Source organism: Humulus lupulus, chromosome 8, assembly GCF_963169125.1.
Source record: "Humulus lupulus chromosome 8, drHumLupu1.1, whole genome shotgun sequence".
Lineage (NCBI taxonomy): Eukaryota > Viridiplantae > Streptophyta > Magnoliopsida > Rosales > Cannabaceae > Humulus > Humulus lupulus.
Window position 1 is genome coordinate 150884665 of NC_084800.1, and position 14912 is coordinate 150899576.

A 14912-nucleotide genomic window follows, 5' to 3' on the forward strand; every position below is an offset into this window, starting at 1 on the left:
TGAATAGAATGCCACAGGCTATAGTGGAACGAACAAGGTAATGATTGAGATTGGTATAGCATCGGTGTGTGGTGATGAACAAATACGTATCCCTTTGGACAGTAGAATCCAAAGTGGTGGTTTTGTGGACACGGGTAAAAACCCTATGAGTGTAATACAAGTTAAGGAACAAGGATCGGATGAGTGGTCCGATGGGACTTTGGCGTGGAGATGAGAATTCTAAGTGGGTGTCATTCCACCTCCTAGGGTATGTTGTACTGGGAGGTTTAAGCGAGTGACAGAATTTAATATGCTCGAATATCGAAAGGTAAAGTGATATGGTGGTGGATCATAGGAATGGACCACATTAGACTATAAGTAAAGTGATTGGACAGGGAAAGTTTTAACTCAGCAGAATGAGTTAACGTAATTTGGTTCATGTGAACTGGTAATGGGGCAGAGCATTGATAATGTTGAGTTGAAACCCTATAGCTTTCCAAGATGTGGAAAGAAACTAGAGAACGAAGAGAATGGAGTGGGAACCTGGAATTATTGGTTGATTGCGGATGGAATAGCAATCTGAAAGCTTAACAGTTATTTTTAAGGGATTAAGCGTAGTGTGCGAATATTTGAGATATTAAGGAAAGTATAATCCTTGATGAAGTAATCACATGGAAGAATGATGGAGTATAGCTAAGGTGACACGGTATAGGACATGGTAAGATAAAAAAGCAAGGAGTACTATGCTAAGTAAAGAAATGAATGGTAGTGGTTACTATGGTTCAGTATTGGTTCAGGGGAAAATCAAAGAGGTTGTTGGAATTTCTAAGGCAGGAGTATCTGCCTATCTGAAAGGACATAAGAGCTTGTAAATTGTTAACTCTGGAATACAAAGTTCCAGGATGAAGATTTGTGTTTCTCCAAGTGATGCAGACAAGGAAGAGTATAATATTCTGGGGAAAGAAAGGGGAGTTCTGACTCCCGATTCAACAGGAATTCTGAGGTTGTACCAAAGGTTAGGCTGGGGGCCTATAAGTTGATCTCACCCTGGTAAGGGTGATGACTCATGAGTATTTCTAGTATTGATGATAAGACAATAAAGCGACCGTCGATGAATTAAGCAGACTCTGGAGTTTCTGCAGATCTGATGTGCAAGCGAAGGTTAATGAATGTATAGTTATCAGACAAGATCTTGTGGAACAGGATTGTTACTCACGTAAAAGTGTTATTGAAGAATAAGAGTAAAGGTGTTAGACCTTGGATTATAGACAGAAGTACCAGATTTGTTATCTGATGTATTCGAGTAAATTTCGAGGACGAAATTGTTATAAGGAGGGGATAGTTGTAACGACCCAAAATTACTAATAAGGATTAAGGGCCTTGATTAGTGTGCCGAGATGGCATAATTGGAAGTTATGTGAATTAATGGTGAAAATGCATGATTATGTGATATGTATGATCCTATGATTATATGGATATGTGGAATGCATGATTATGAGTATTAGATAAGCAAGCGGGCCCTGTTTAGCTTGTAAGGGCATAGTTGTAATTTTGGCATGTTAGGGAATAAATGTGATTATTTGTGATAACTGTTGAGACCACATTATTTTGTGGATATATATTCGCAGCCTTCGGCATGAGGCGATCCTAGGGAGCAAGTAGCGGGATAGTCACAACAGAGTGTTTTGTAAAAATGACCTAAATGGAAACTTTTATTAGGCAAATAGCTTTTCAAAAAAAATTATTAGCAAAATGGCCTTTTTTTTAATTAACAAAAAATCTTAATTAAAACTCATTTAATTAACACTAATATATATTTTTTGGCTGAATTCTCCTGAACTAGATTGAAAATAAAAAAGAAACCCTAGGAAGAGAAATCCTCATGCACTCTTGAACGTAAGTGTCTGATTCTCCTTTCCTCATTTATTGTAAAGGTTAGTACTTTACTTGAATCTCAGTTTTTACAATTGGGTATTCATTATTTCAAGTTATATAACTATATTTAGCATAAATATACATTTTTCTGCTGAGAAAAATGAAATGCTAGTGTAAAAATAGGTCTAACTCGAGGTTGAAGACAACCTGGCAATATGCGACCCTGTGTGACAGTCTCTTAGTGCAATTTTTAGCAGTGACTAAATTGCACTAAGCGACCTATGAGACCCATATGGATCGCACAGGGTCGCTTAGTGCAATTTTCAGCAGTGACCAAATTGCACTAAGCGACCTTGTGCGACCCATATGGGTCGCACAGGGTCGCTTAGTGCAATTTTCAGCAGTGACCAAATTGCACTAAGCAACCCTGTGCGACCCATATGGGTCTCACGGGGTCTCTTAGTGCAATTTTCAGCAGTGACCAAATTGCACTAAGCGACCCTATTTGATTCATAGGGTCGCATGGGGTCTCTTAGGGTCGTTTTGTATGTTTTAAAATGAACTTGTATGGCTTTAAAGTATTTATAAGCTAATTGATATGTTATTTTTATTTTATACTTGTTAATTTAAATATTTAACTTTATGACAGATATGGATTATGCCTTTATTTGCATGGACTATAATGGTGAGTGGAAGATTGTAGATAAACGCATTTGGGAATGGTTTGGTACTGGTTGCAACAAGGGATTTTTGGTTGATAGAACATAAAGTTTCATCAATTAGTGGATAAAGTCTACGAAAAAATAGGTGTTGATCGAAATTTGTATGAAATTGAAATTACTCATAAGTTAGTTAGTGAAACATTTAGTAAGATGGCACCAAGTCAGGTTTGTAATGATTCTGATGTTGAGGATCTTATGATATTCTACAAAGATAAAGACGTGATTCCTCTATATGTGTGCGTGAAAAAGAATAAAGGTAAAGGAAAGACAAATATTGTCAGTGATGGTGATGATGAAGAGTTTGGTTGTGATGATAGTGGTTTTGATAGAGGAAGCTTTTATGATAACTATTTTGGTTGTCATATAATTGAACAAGTTTCAAATGAAGATCTAGTGCAGAACAATGGAGACATCATTGGTTCCAATCCAACACCAAATGATATAGTACACGAGGGAGGTGACAATGTACTCGAGGAATGTGAAAAATTAGTTGAAGAAAATAACAATGTAACTGAAGGAGGTCACAATGTAGTCGAGAGCGGCCAGATCATCCCTTATCAAAATTTTGATATTGGAGAATTGTAGAGTCCAAGAACTTTACTTAACTAATTGTTTAGTAGTGTTATAGTATGTTTAGTGTTATCTTTGTTACTATGGATTTTTGGTTCAGACCGGGAATTATTTGGACACTCATAGTAGTACTTATAGATTTTCTAAGTTTAATCTATAGTTTAAGAATATTAAGTATAACCTAAGGTTTGATTAATGTGACTGATATTAAGGATTATATTTATTATATTATAAGGTTTAGACATCAACCAATAGGATTTTAAGCACATGTTATGAATGGTGATTAAGGATTAAAGATTTTTGAGGATTTAATTTAATAAGGAGTAAAGTTTAAATGCTATAGGGTCAGTCAGCAGCTTTGAGTACGTTGAGGGCTTAGTCAAGGCTGTTTACTCCATTCAAACTTAGCTAAAAATGTGTAATTTCGTGTTTAAATATTCAGCGTGTGCCGATATATCGCAGCTATAGGGGGCGATATATCGCAGCACGTAGATACGGAAAACACGAATCGATGCACGGTCGCCTCGGGAACAATGGTCCAGGCGATATATCGCCTATAGGGGGCGATATATCGCCTCCTCCAGCATATGTTCAAACGTTTTTGAATTCTTTTCCTTTCAGCCATTCAAACTCCTTCAACAGTCCAGCATCTTTTGAACGAGTCTTCAGCCTCTGCTGAACGATTATTCAAATGATTTTCACCTAAAAAGCCATTATTTTTATTCAAGTAAAATCAAGATACTTTCATTCCCAAACTCTATAAATAGGACCTAGTACCCAGCCATTATTCACCATTTGCTCTAAGTTCAGAAGCTGCTAGTGTTAAGTGAGTGTGAGAGTGTAAACACTTGGTTTGGGAAAAACTATAAGCTTCAACATCATAAGCTTATCAAACACTTTGGGAAGTGAGTTCTATAGTATTTCGGTGGAGGTTAGATTGATCTTGCAAATCTTTGAGGTAAACCCGAAACTCTATTTCATTTATTTCATGTTATTTCCTTTCTCAAAACCTTCTACTCAGTCCCCTAACCTCATTCTTATTTTGGTTAGGGAATCCAAGTTCTTAAGCATATAAGTCGGTAAGTATGTTCTTTTATGGTTTAGTCTTTCCATCTCTTTCATTTCATCTCCTTTCTTTAGACTCACTCTTTCTTATGGTTTTAGGAGTGTTCCAAAAAGTCCCAACTCAGTCCATTATATCCCGGTAACTTTGGTAAGGAAAATAGGCTAGAATCAATATGTTATGTGCTTATGTTATCTATATGTTTTATGTTATTAATGTGTTATGATATGTATATGTGTATGTTTGTAGGCTTGGGCATATGACCCATATGACTAACAAGACCCCAAAAGGGTTATGGGCATATGACCTACTTAGCTAGTAGGACCCCACTAATCCCATGGGCATATGCTTGTTTAGTCTATGGGACCCCAAGTAATAATGGCCATTATAATAAGTGTATGTTATATGTATTATGTTAAGTCTTTATGTTTTTATGAAATTATGTATATGACTTTGTGTTAGATTTTCCTTGCTGGGCATTAGGCTCACTCCTTTCTGTTTATGTGCAGGAAAATAAGCTTAGAGGCGGTAAGATTCGTGACGCTTGGAGGATGTGTATCGATGATGAATGGAGTCAAGGGTCTGAGCGTTATTCGATTCGAGGATGTAGTCTCATTTTATGTTTTCTATGGTTTTATGTGTATTTTCCGCACCAATGATGTAATGTCTTTTATTTTAAATCATCTTTTGTTTTAAAGACAATGGGATCCCATAATCCTTCTTAGTATTCTGTTATTTGTAAATAACTCTTATTTTGCAAGTTACTCAATAAATTATGGTATTTTCGTAAAAATGTAAGTTTTATGTATAGTTTCGTTAATGGTCCAAATAGTCTAGAGTAGTGGGTCATTACAGTTGGTATCAGAGAAACGGTTCCTTTGCATGAAGTTCTCCTCGATACACAGGCTCAAAGCTCCGAATTGAACCGCCAAGTAAGTGTTTAAGTTACAAGTTACAAGTTACTTTGCCTATATGTATAGCTAACAACTTTAGTGTTTATGTTTCAGTTAAGAATGAATGGAGCTTTAACCTACCAAGATATCCGAGCCATTAAGGCCTTAAAAAGAATAAGGGATCCAAGAAACACCGTAGGAGCCCTAGAAAGGATTACTCGAAGGTTGCTTTTGTTTCACCAAGCGATAGGTGGCCTTCAAGAGGCTAAACAAATAATGCTAAGATCAACGGAACAATATGTATTAGTAATTAGGTTGTTTATGGATTTTCATTCTGTAATAGCAGCCTTAGAAGAAATATGGGAAGAAATGCGTGAGGAGGATGAATTGCCTTTAGCCATGAGATACTATTTCCTCTTAGTTAGGTTTACCGCGAAATTTGAGTTTCAGTTCACAAATGAGCAAAAGAATAGGATTCTCACCAACCTTCCTATAGGACGTTTTGATGCTCATGACAATGATGATTATGAACAAATATGTAGAGTCCAAGAACTTTACTTAGCTAATTGTTTAGTAGTATTATAGTATGTTTAGTGTTATCATTGTTACTTTGGATTTTTGGTTCAGACCGGGAGTTATTTGGACACTCATAGTAGTACTTATAGATTTTCTAAGTTTAACCTATAGTTTAAGAATATTAAGTATAACCTAAGGTTTGATTAATGTGTCTGATATTAAGGAATATATTATTATATTATAAGGTTTAGACATCAACCAATAGGATTTTAAGCACAAGTTTTGAATGGTAATTAAGGATTTAGTATTTTTGAGGATTAAATTAAATAAGGGTAAAAGTTTGAATGTATAGGGTCAGTCAGCAGCTTTGAGCACGTTGAGGGCTTAGTCAAGGCTGTTTACTCCATTCAAACTCAGCTAAAAATGTGTAAATTCGTGTTTAAATATTCAGCGTATGCCGATATATCGCAGCTATAGGGGGCGATATGCCGCAGCACGTAGATACGGAAAACACGAATCGATGCACGGTCGCCTCGGGAACAAAGGTCCAGGCGATATATCGCCTATAGGGGGCGATATATCGCCTCCACCAGCATGAATTCAAATACATTTGAATTCTTTTCCCTTCAGCCATTCAAACTCCTTCAACAGTCCAGCATCTTCTGAACGAGTCTTCAGCCTCTGCTGAACGATTATTCAAATGATTTTCACCTAAAAAGCCATTATTTTTATTCAAGTAAAATCAAGATATTTTCATTCCCAAACTCTATAAATAGGACCTAGTACCCAGCCATTATTCACCATTTGCTCTAAGTTCAGAGGCTGCTAGTGTTAAGTGAGTGAGAGAGTGTAAACACTTGGTTTGGGGAAAAACTATAAGCTTAAACATTATAAGCTTATCAAACACTTGGGAAGTAAGTGAGTGCTATAGTATTTCGGTGGATGTTAGATTGATCTTGCAATCTTTGAGGTAAACCCAAAACTCTAGTCCTTTCTGTATTCTATGTTATTTCTTTTCTCAAAACCTTCTACTCAGTCCCCTAACCTTATTCTTATTTTTGGTTAGGGAATCCAAGTTCTTAAGCACTTAAGTGGTGGTAAGCATATTTTCGTTTAATGGTTTAGTCTTCCTATTCTCTTTCATTTCATCTCCTTTCTTTAGACTCACCCTTGTTCATTGTGGTTTTAGGAGTGTTCCAAAAGACCTAACTCAGTCCATTTTATCCCGGTAACTTTGGTAAGGAAAATAGGCTAGAATTAATATGTTATGTGCTTATGTTATCTATATGTTTATGTTATTAAAAGTGTTATGATATGTATATGTGTATGTAGGCTTGGGCATATGACCCATATGACTAACAAGACCCCAAATGGGTTATGGGCATATGACCTACTTAGCTAGTAGGACCCCATTAACCCCATGGGCATATGCTTGTTTAGTCTATGGGACCCCAAGTAATAATGGCCATTATAATAAGTGTATGTTATATGTATTATGTTAAGTCTTTATGTTTTCTTATGAAATTGTGTATATGACTATGTGTTAGGTTTTTCCTTGCTGGGCATTAGGCTCACTCCTTTCTGTTTATGTGCAGGAAAATAAGCTTAGAGGCGGTAAGATTCGTGATGCTTGGGAGGATGTGTATCGATGATGAATGGAGTCAAGGGGCCGAGCGTTATCGATTCGAGGATGTAGTCTCCTTTTATGTTTTTTTATGGTTTTACATGTATTTTCCGCATTATTATGAAATGTCTTTTATTTTAAATCTTGTTTTGTTTTAAAGACAATGGGATCCCAAAATCCTTCTTAGTATTCTGTTTATTTGTAAATAACTCTTATTTTCAAGTTACTCAATAAATTATGGTATTTTCGTAAAAATGTAAGTTTTATGTATAGTTTCGATAATGGTCCAATTAGTCTAGATTAGTGGGTCATTACAGTTGGTATCAGAGCAAACGGTTCCTTCGCATGAAGTTCTCCTCGATACACATGCTCAAAGCTCCGAATCGGACCGCCAAGTAAGTGTTTAAGTTACAAGTTACAAGTTACTTTGTCTATGTGTATAGCTAACAACTTTAGTGTTTATGTTTCAGTTAAAAATGAATGGAGCTTTAACCTACCAAGATATCCGAGCCATTAAGGCCTTAAAAAGAATAAGGGAGCCAAGAAACACCGTAGGAGCCTTAGAAAGGATTACACGAAGGTTGCTTTTGTTTCACCAAGCAATAGGTGGCCTTCAAGAGGCTAAACAAATAATGCTAAGATCAACAGAACAATATGTATTAGTGATTAGGTTGTTTAAAGATTTCCATCCTGTAATAGCAGCCTTAGAAGAAATATGGGAAGAAATGAATGATGAGGATGAATCACCATTAGCAATGAGATACTATTTCCTCTTAGTTAGGTTCACCGCAAAATTTGAATTTCAATTCACCAAGGAGCAAAAGAATAGGATTCTCACAAACCTTCCTAGAGGGCATTTTGATGCTCATGATAATGATGACTATGAGGCTATAGATGATGATATGTTAGATGACGGATCGGATGTAGAAGATCCCGATTTTTAGATTAGTAGTTTTTATTTGTTTTATTTACTTTTATGTTATGATTGTAATAAGTGAAATTGTTTTCCAAATGAATAAACATGCTATTTGAATATCATGTGTGAGTTTGAAATTTTTTTCACAATCATAATAAATACTAAATAAAATGAATAATGACTGAGTTCGGTGAGGGTGGATACGAATCAATGAACCTGGTTTCCTTGTTGAGAGTTAGGGGGCCTTAGTAGTGGGAACGATTTTACTGATCCCAGCCCTCCCTCAATATGGTTAACTTTGGAACAAAGATAAGTTTCGAGCCTGAGAATTAAGTCATATAGGATGATTAGAAACACACTTAGAAAATAAATATGACTTGTTTTTCTAAGTATAGAAACCCACTCTAATAATAAATAAAGACCTATATAATTTTTCATAAAAAGTCATAATAAATAGGTCCGAGATATGTTTGTTTTAGAATAAGTTTTTGCCTTAGAGCCTATTAGGAAAAAGTTCTAACATGTTTCTTTTAACTGTTAGAACTCTGCTACGATGTCTCTCCGAAGATCTGCTCGCACCAACGGGAACGCTTCCAACGATGTTCCAGCGACCAATGCGGTCCCTACCGTTCGCCGAAGGAGAGTACGTGTTACTGCTCGCCGCAATGCGCCGGCACAGCCAGCTGACAACACTGCAGAGATTGCCAGACTGCGACAGCAAGTTGAGGAACTTCTGCAGCAACAACGCCAACAGGCTCAATCTCAGCCTCAGCCTCCGCCACAGCCACAGCCGCAGCCGCAGCCACAGCCAATGGCCCCAGCACCCCAACAAGTTGGTCCGTATGGGGGATGGCCTATGACGAACTACGCTCCTTATCCTGTACAGCATATGGAGCCAGTGTACGAGAGGTTCCGCAAGCAGCACGCTCCGAACTTCGAAGGGACTACGGACCCCTTTGAAGCAGAAGAATGGCTAAGGAATGTGGAGCCGATCCTAGCCCACATGAACCTTAGTAATGCAGACCGCATATCCTGCGTCTCATCTTTGCTCAAGAAAGATGCCAGGATATGGTGGGACTTGGTCCAGCAATCCCACGATGCTGCCACCATGACGTGGACCCGATTTGTGGAGCTCTTCCACAAGAAGTACTACAATTCAGCAGTGCTTGCTACGAGAGTTGAGGAGTTCACCAATCTGAAGCAAGGGAATTTAACAGTGGAGGAATATGCTCGTCAGTTTGATCGCTTAGCCAAGTTCGCGGCAGAGTTAGTTCCGACCGATTATCTAGGGTGAACAAGTTTGTTAGAGGACTTCGCCCGAAGATCGAGATGGGGGTTAAACTAGCAAACCCGGGAAACACTTCATATGCCGACGTTCTTGAGACGGCAATTGAAGTAGAAAGGTTGCAAGCCAACGTGAGCAAAGAAGAAGCCAGCAAGCCGGAACCTAGGCAGCAGAGCCAACCTCAGGCCAGTCGGAACAACAATCAGTCCAGCAACAGTCAGTCCAACAACAACGGTAACGGACAGAAGAGAAGGCATCCTGACAACAAGCAAGCCGACAACAATAAAAGGGCACGACCAAGTAATGGGGGAAATAGGTCGGGCTACGTGGAATACCCGCCATGTGCCAAATGTCAGAAGAAGCACCCCGGAGAATGCCGTGCCAACACCAAGGAGTGTTTCAACTGTGGTCAAGAAGGGCATCGTAAAAGAGACTGTCCTCAGCAAAAGCCGGAAGGAAAGAAGGACGAAAAGATGGTTCCTGCTCGGGTTTTTGCCTTAACCCAAGGAGAGGCGGATGCTAGCAACAAGGTGGTCACAGGTCAGGTTTCCATCCTCAATAAATTATGTCATGTATTATTTGATTCGGGAGCCACCCATTCGTATATTTCGTTAGGAATGATAGATAAACTAGACAAACCTAGTGAAAGATTTAGAACTAGGTTTGCAACCGAGTTGCCTTCGGGCAAAGTAGTTCTATCATCACGAATTGTACGAGGCGTACCAATCAAGATTGAGGACAAGGAACTAGAAGGAGACCTGATAGAGCTGGTGATCAAAGACTTCGACGTCATACTAGGCATGGATTGGCTAGCACGGCATGGCGCAACGATCGACTGCAGACGCAAGAAGGTGACATTCGATACTCCTGACGGCCAGAAACTGTGCTTCATGGGACAAGCTTCAGGACTACGCACACCGTTAGTATCATCTCTCAAAGCTCAGAGAATGATGGAGAAAGGATGTCAAGCATTCTTAGCCAACATCACGAATGTGGAGAAGGAGACATCACTCAAAGTTGGAGATGTTCGAGTCATACAAGAATTTCCAGAAGTTTTCCCCGATGACTTGCCAGGATTGCCGCCAACTAGAGAAATAGACTTCACGATAGAATTAGTACCGGGCACCGAGCCTATCTCTAAGGCACCATATCGGATGGCACCTACGGAACTCAAGGAGTTAAAGACGCAGCTACAAGAACTCCTAGACTTGGGTTTCATTAGGCCAAGCCATTCACCATGGGGAGCTCCGGTACTATTCGTAAAAAAGAAGGACGGAAGTATGCGCATGTGCATAGACTACCGTGAGCTGAATAAAGTAACGATTAAGAACAAATACCCGCTACCTCGGATTGATGATTTGTTTGATCAACTCCGAGGCGCGACTGTATTCTCTAAGATCGATTTACGGTCCGGGTATCATCAGCTCAAGGTAAAGGGGGAAGATATTCCTAAGACAGCCTTTAGGACTCGTTATGGACATTACGAGTTCTTGGTTATGTCTTTTGGTCTTACTAACGCGCCAGCCGCGTTTATGGACTTAATGAATAGGGTCTTCAAGGACTACTTGGATAAATCCGTCGTTGTGTTCATCGACGACATTTTAATTTACTCCAAGGATGAAGTGGAGCACGAGGAACACTTGAGGATAATTTTGACGCGATTGAAGGAGCACCAACTCTACGCGAAGTTCGAGAAATGCGAGTTTTGGCTCTCACAAGTGGCGTTCCTCGGGCACATCATATCGAAAGACGGAGTTGCAGTAGATCCATCGAAGGTAGAGGCCGTGAAAGATTGGCCTAGACCAAAGAACGCATCGGAAGTAAGAAGCTTCTTAGGGCTAGCAGGTTACTATAGAAAGTTTGTAGAGGGCTTTTCTAAGATAGCCACTCCACTCACCAACCTGACCCGGAAGCAACAAAAGTTTAACTGGAGTGATAAGTGTGAGGAAAGCTTCCAGTTGCTTAAGGATAAGCTTTGCTCAACACCAGTACTTAGTGTCCCAACACCCAACGACAAGTTCGTTGTCTACTGTGATGCATCAAAGTTAGGATTGGGATGCGTACTGATGCAAAATGACAAGGTGATAGCCTACGCGTCACGTCAGTTAAAGGAGTATGAACAACGCTATCCAACTCACGATATGGAGTTGGCAGCGGTGGTCTTTGCGTTAAAAATCTGGCGCCATTATCTTTACGGAGAACGGTGCGAGATTTATACGGACCACAAAAGTTTAAAATACTTCTTTACTCAGAAGGAGCTTAACATGAGGCAGCGCCGGTGGTTGGAATTAGTGAAGGATTACGACTGCGAAATCCTATACCACCCGGGGAAGGCAAACGTAGTTGCCGATGCACTTAGCCGAAAAAGTTATGGGAACTTAGCAGCCTTATCCGGAATAGAAAAGCCACTGCAACAGGAGCTTATCAGTGCTGGAATAGAAGTGGTTGTAGGCAAGTTGGCTAACTTGTCTATCCAATCGAATCTGCTAGAAGACATACGGAATGGTCAGAGACATGATGATTCACTAGCAACGCACATGGATGCAGTCAGAGAAGGCAAGACTACAGATTTCTCAATATCCAGTCAAGGTTTATTGAGATATAAGGATCGGGTATGCGTGCCAGACGATCAAAGTATTAAGAAGACGATCCTAGAAGAAGCGCACAACACCCCATACTCGGTTCATCCAGGGTCTACCAAGATGACTCATGACATCAAGGCAGTCTATTGGTGGCCAGGGATGAAGAAGAACATAGCGGAGTATGTATCTAAGTGTCTGGTATGCCAGCAAGTGAAGGCGGAGCATCAGCGGCCTGCAGGATTATTGCAACCGCTTAGCATACCGGAGTGGAAGTGGGACGATATAGCCATGGACTTCGTGACGGGTCTGCCAAAGACAAATAAGCAGCATGATTCTGCTTGGATAGTCATAGATAGACTAACCAAGTCGGCTCATTTTCTGCCTGTTAAGACTTCTTATACGGCAGACCAATATGCAGACATCTACATCCAAGAGATTGTACGATTGCATGGAATCCCCAAGACGATAGTATCAGATAGAGGATCAGTGTTTACGTCAAGATTTTGGAGAAGCTTACAGCAAGCCATGGGTACTAAGTTAAGTCTTAGTACAGCTTTCCATCCTCAGACAGATGGGCAGTCAGAGCGTACGATTCAGATTTTAGAGGATATGCTACGCGCATGTGTACTTGACTTCGGAGGATCGTGGAACAAGTACTTGCCGCTGATCGAGTTCTCGTACAACAACAGCTACCAGTCGACGATCGAGATGGCACCTTATGAGTTGCTATATGGAAGAAGGTGTCGATCACCGTTGCACTGGGACGAGGTAGGAGAAAGGCAGCTTCTAGGGCCCGAAGCTGTTAGACAAGCACAAGAAGCAGTAACGCTTATTAGACAGCGTATGCTTGCTGCTCAAAGCCGACAGAAGAGCTATGCGGATACCAAGCGACGCGATGTGGAGTTCCAAGTTGGAGATCAAGTCTTCCTGAAGATATCTCCTATGAAGGGTGTCAAGCGGTTCGGGAAGAAAGGCAAGCTCAGTCCCCGATTCTTAGGTCCTTTTGAGATATTGGACAAAGTGGGACCAGTTGCGTATAGACTAGCCCTACCGCCAGCACTAGCCGATAGTCACAACGTCTTCCACATCTCGATGTTACGCAAGTATGTGTCAGACCCATCTCACGTCCTCAAGTACGATACCATAGCACTCCAGAAAGACTTAAGTTACGAGGAACGACCGGTTAGCATCCTAGATAGGGGGATGAAGCAGTTACGGTCCAAGAGCTTTCCTATAGTTAAAGTCCTATGGAGCAATAGTTCTGAACGCGAGGCAACGTGGGAGTTGGAAGAGGACATGCAGAGCCGGTATCCGGAGTTATTTGGTAAGTAAATTTCGAGGACGAAATTCTTTTTAGTAGGGGAGAATTGTAGAGTCCAAGAACTTTACTTAGCTAATTGTTTAGTAGTATTATAGTATGTTTAGTGTTATCATTGTTACTTTGGATTTTTGGTTCAGACCGGGAGTTATTTGGACACTCATAGTAGTACTTATAGATTTTCTAAGTTTAACCTATAGTTTAAGAATATTAAGCTAAGGTTTGATTAATGTGTCTGATATTAAGGAATATATTATTATATTATAAGGTTTAGACATCAACCAATAGGATTTTAAGCACATGTTTTGAATGGTAATTAAGGATTTAGTATTTTTGAGGATTAAATTAAATAAGGGTAAAAGTTTGAATGTATAGGGTCAGTCAGCAGCTTTGAGCACGTTGAGGGCTTAGTCAAGGCTGTTTACTCCATTCAAACTCAGCTAAAAATGTGTAAATTCGTGTTTAAATATTCAGCGTATGCCGATATATCGCAGCTATAGGGGGCGATATGTCGCAGCACGTAGATACGGAAAACACGAATCGATGCACGGTTGCCTCGGGAACAAAGGTCCAGGCGATATATCGCCTATAGGGGGCGATATATCGCCTCCACCAGCATGAATTCAAATACATTTGAATTCTTTTCCCTTCAGCCATTCAAACTCCTTCAACAGTCCAGCATCTTCTGAACGAGTCTTCAGCCTCTGCTGAACGATTATTCAAATGATTTTCACCTAAAAAGCCATTATTTTTATTCAAGTAAAATCAAGATATTTTCATTCCCAAACTCTATAAATAGGACCTAGTACCCATCCATTATTCACCATTTGCTCTAAGTTCAGAGGCTGCTAGTGTTAAGTGAGTGAGAGAGTGTAAACACTTGGTTTGGGGAAAAATATAAGCTTAAACATTATAAGCTTATCAAACACTTGGGAAGTAAGTGAGTGCTATAGTATTTCGGTGGATGTTAGATTGATCTTGCAATCTTTGAGGTAAACCCAAAACTCTAGTCCTTTCTGTATTCTATGTTATTTCTTTTCTCAAAACCTTCTACTCAGTCCCCTAACCTTATTCTTATTTTTGGTTAGGGAATCCAAGTTCTTAAGCACTTAAGTGGTGGTAAGCATATTTTCGTTTAATGGTTTAGTCTTCCTATTCTCTTTCATTTCATCTCCTTTCTTTAGACTCACCCTTGTTCATTGTGGTTTTAGGAGTGTTCCAAAAGACCTAACTCAGTCCATTTTATCCCGGTAACTTTGGTAAGGAAAATAGGCTAGAATTAATATGTTATGTGCTTATGTTATCTATATGTTTATGTTATTAAAAGTGTTATGATATGTATATGTGTATGTAGGCTTGGGCATATGACCCATATGACTAACAAGATCCCAAATGGGTTATGGGCATATGACCTACTTAGCTAGTAGGACCCCATTAACCCCATGGGCATATGCTTGTTTAGTCTATGGGACCCCAAGTAATAATGGCCATTATAATAAGTGTATGTTATATGTATTATGTTAAGTCTTTATGTTTTCTTATGAAATTGTGTATATGACTATGTGTTAG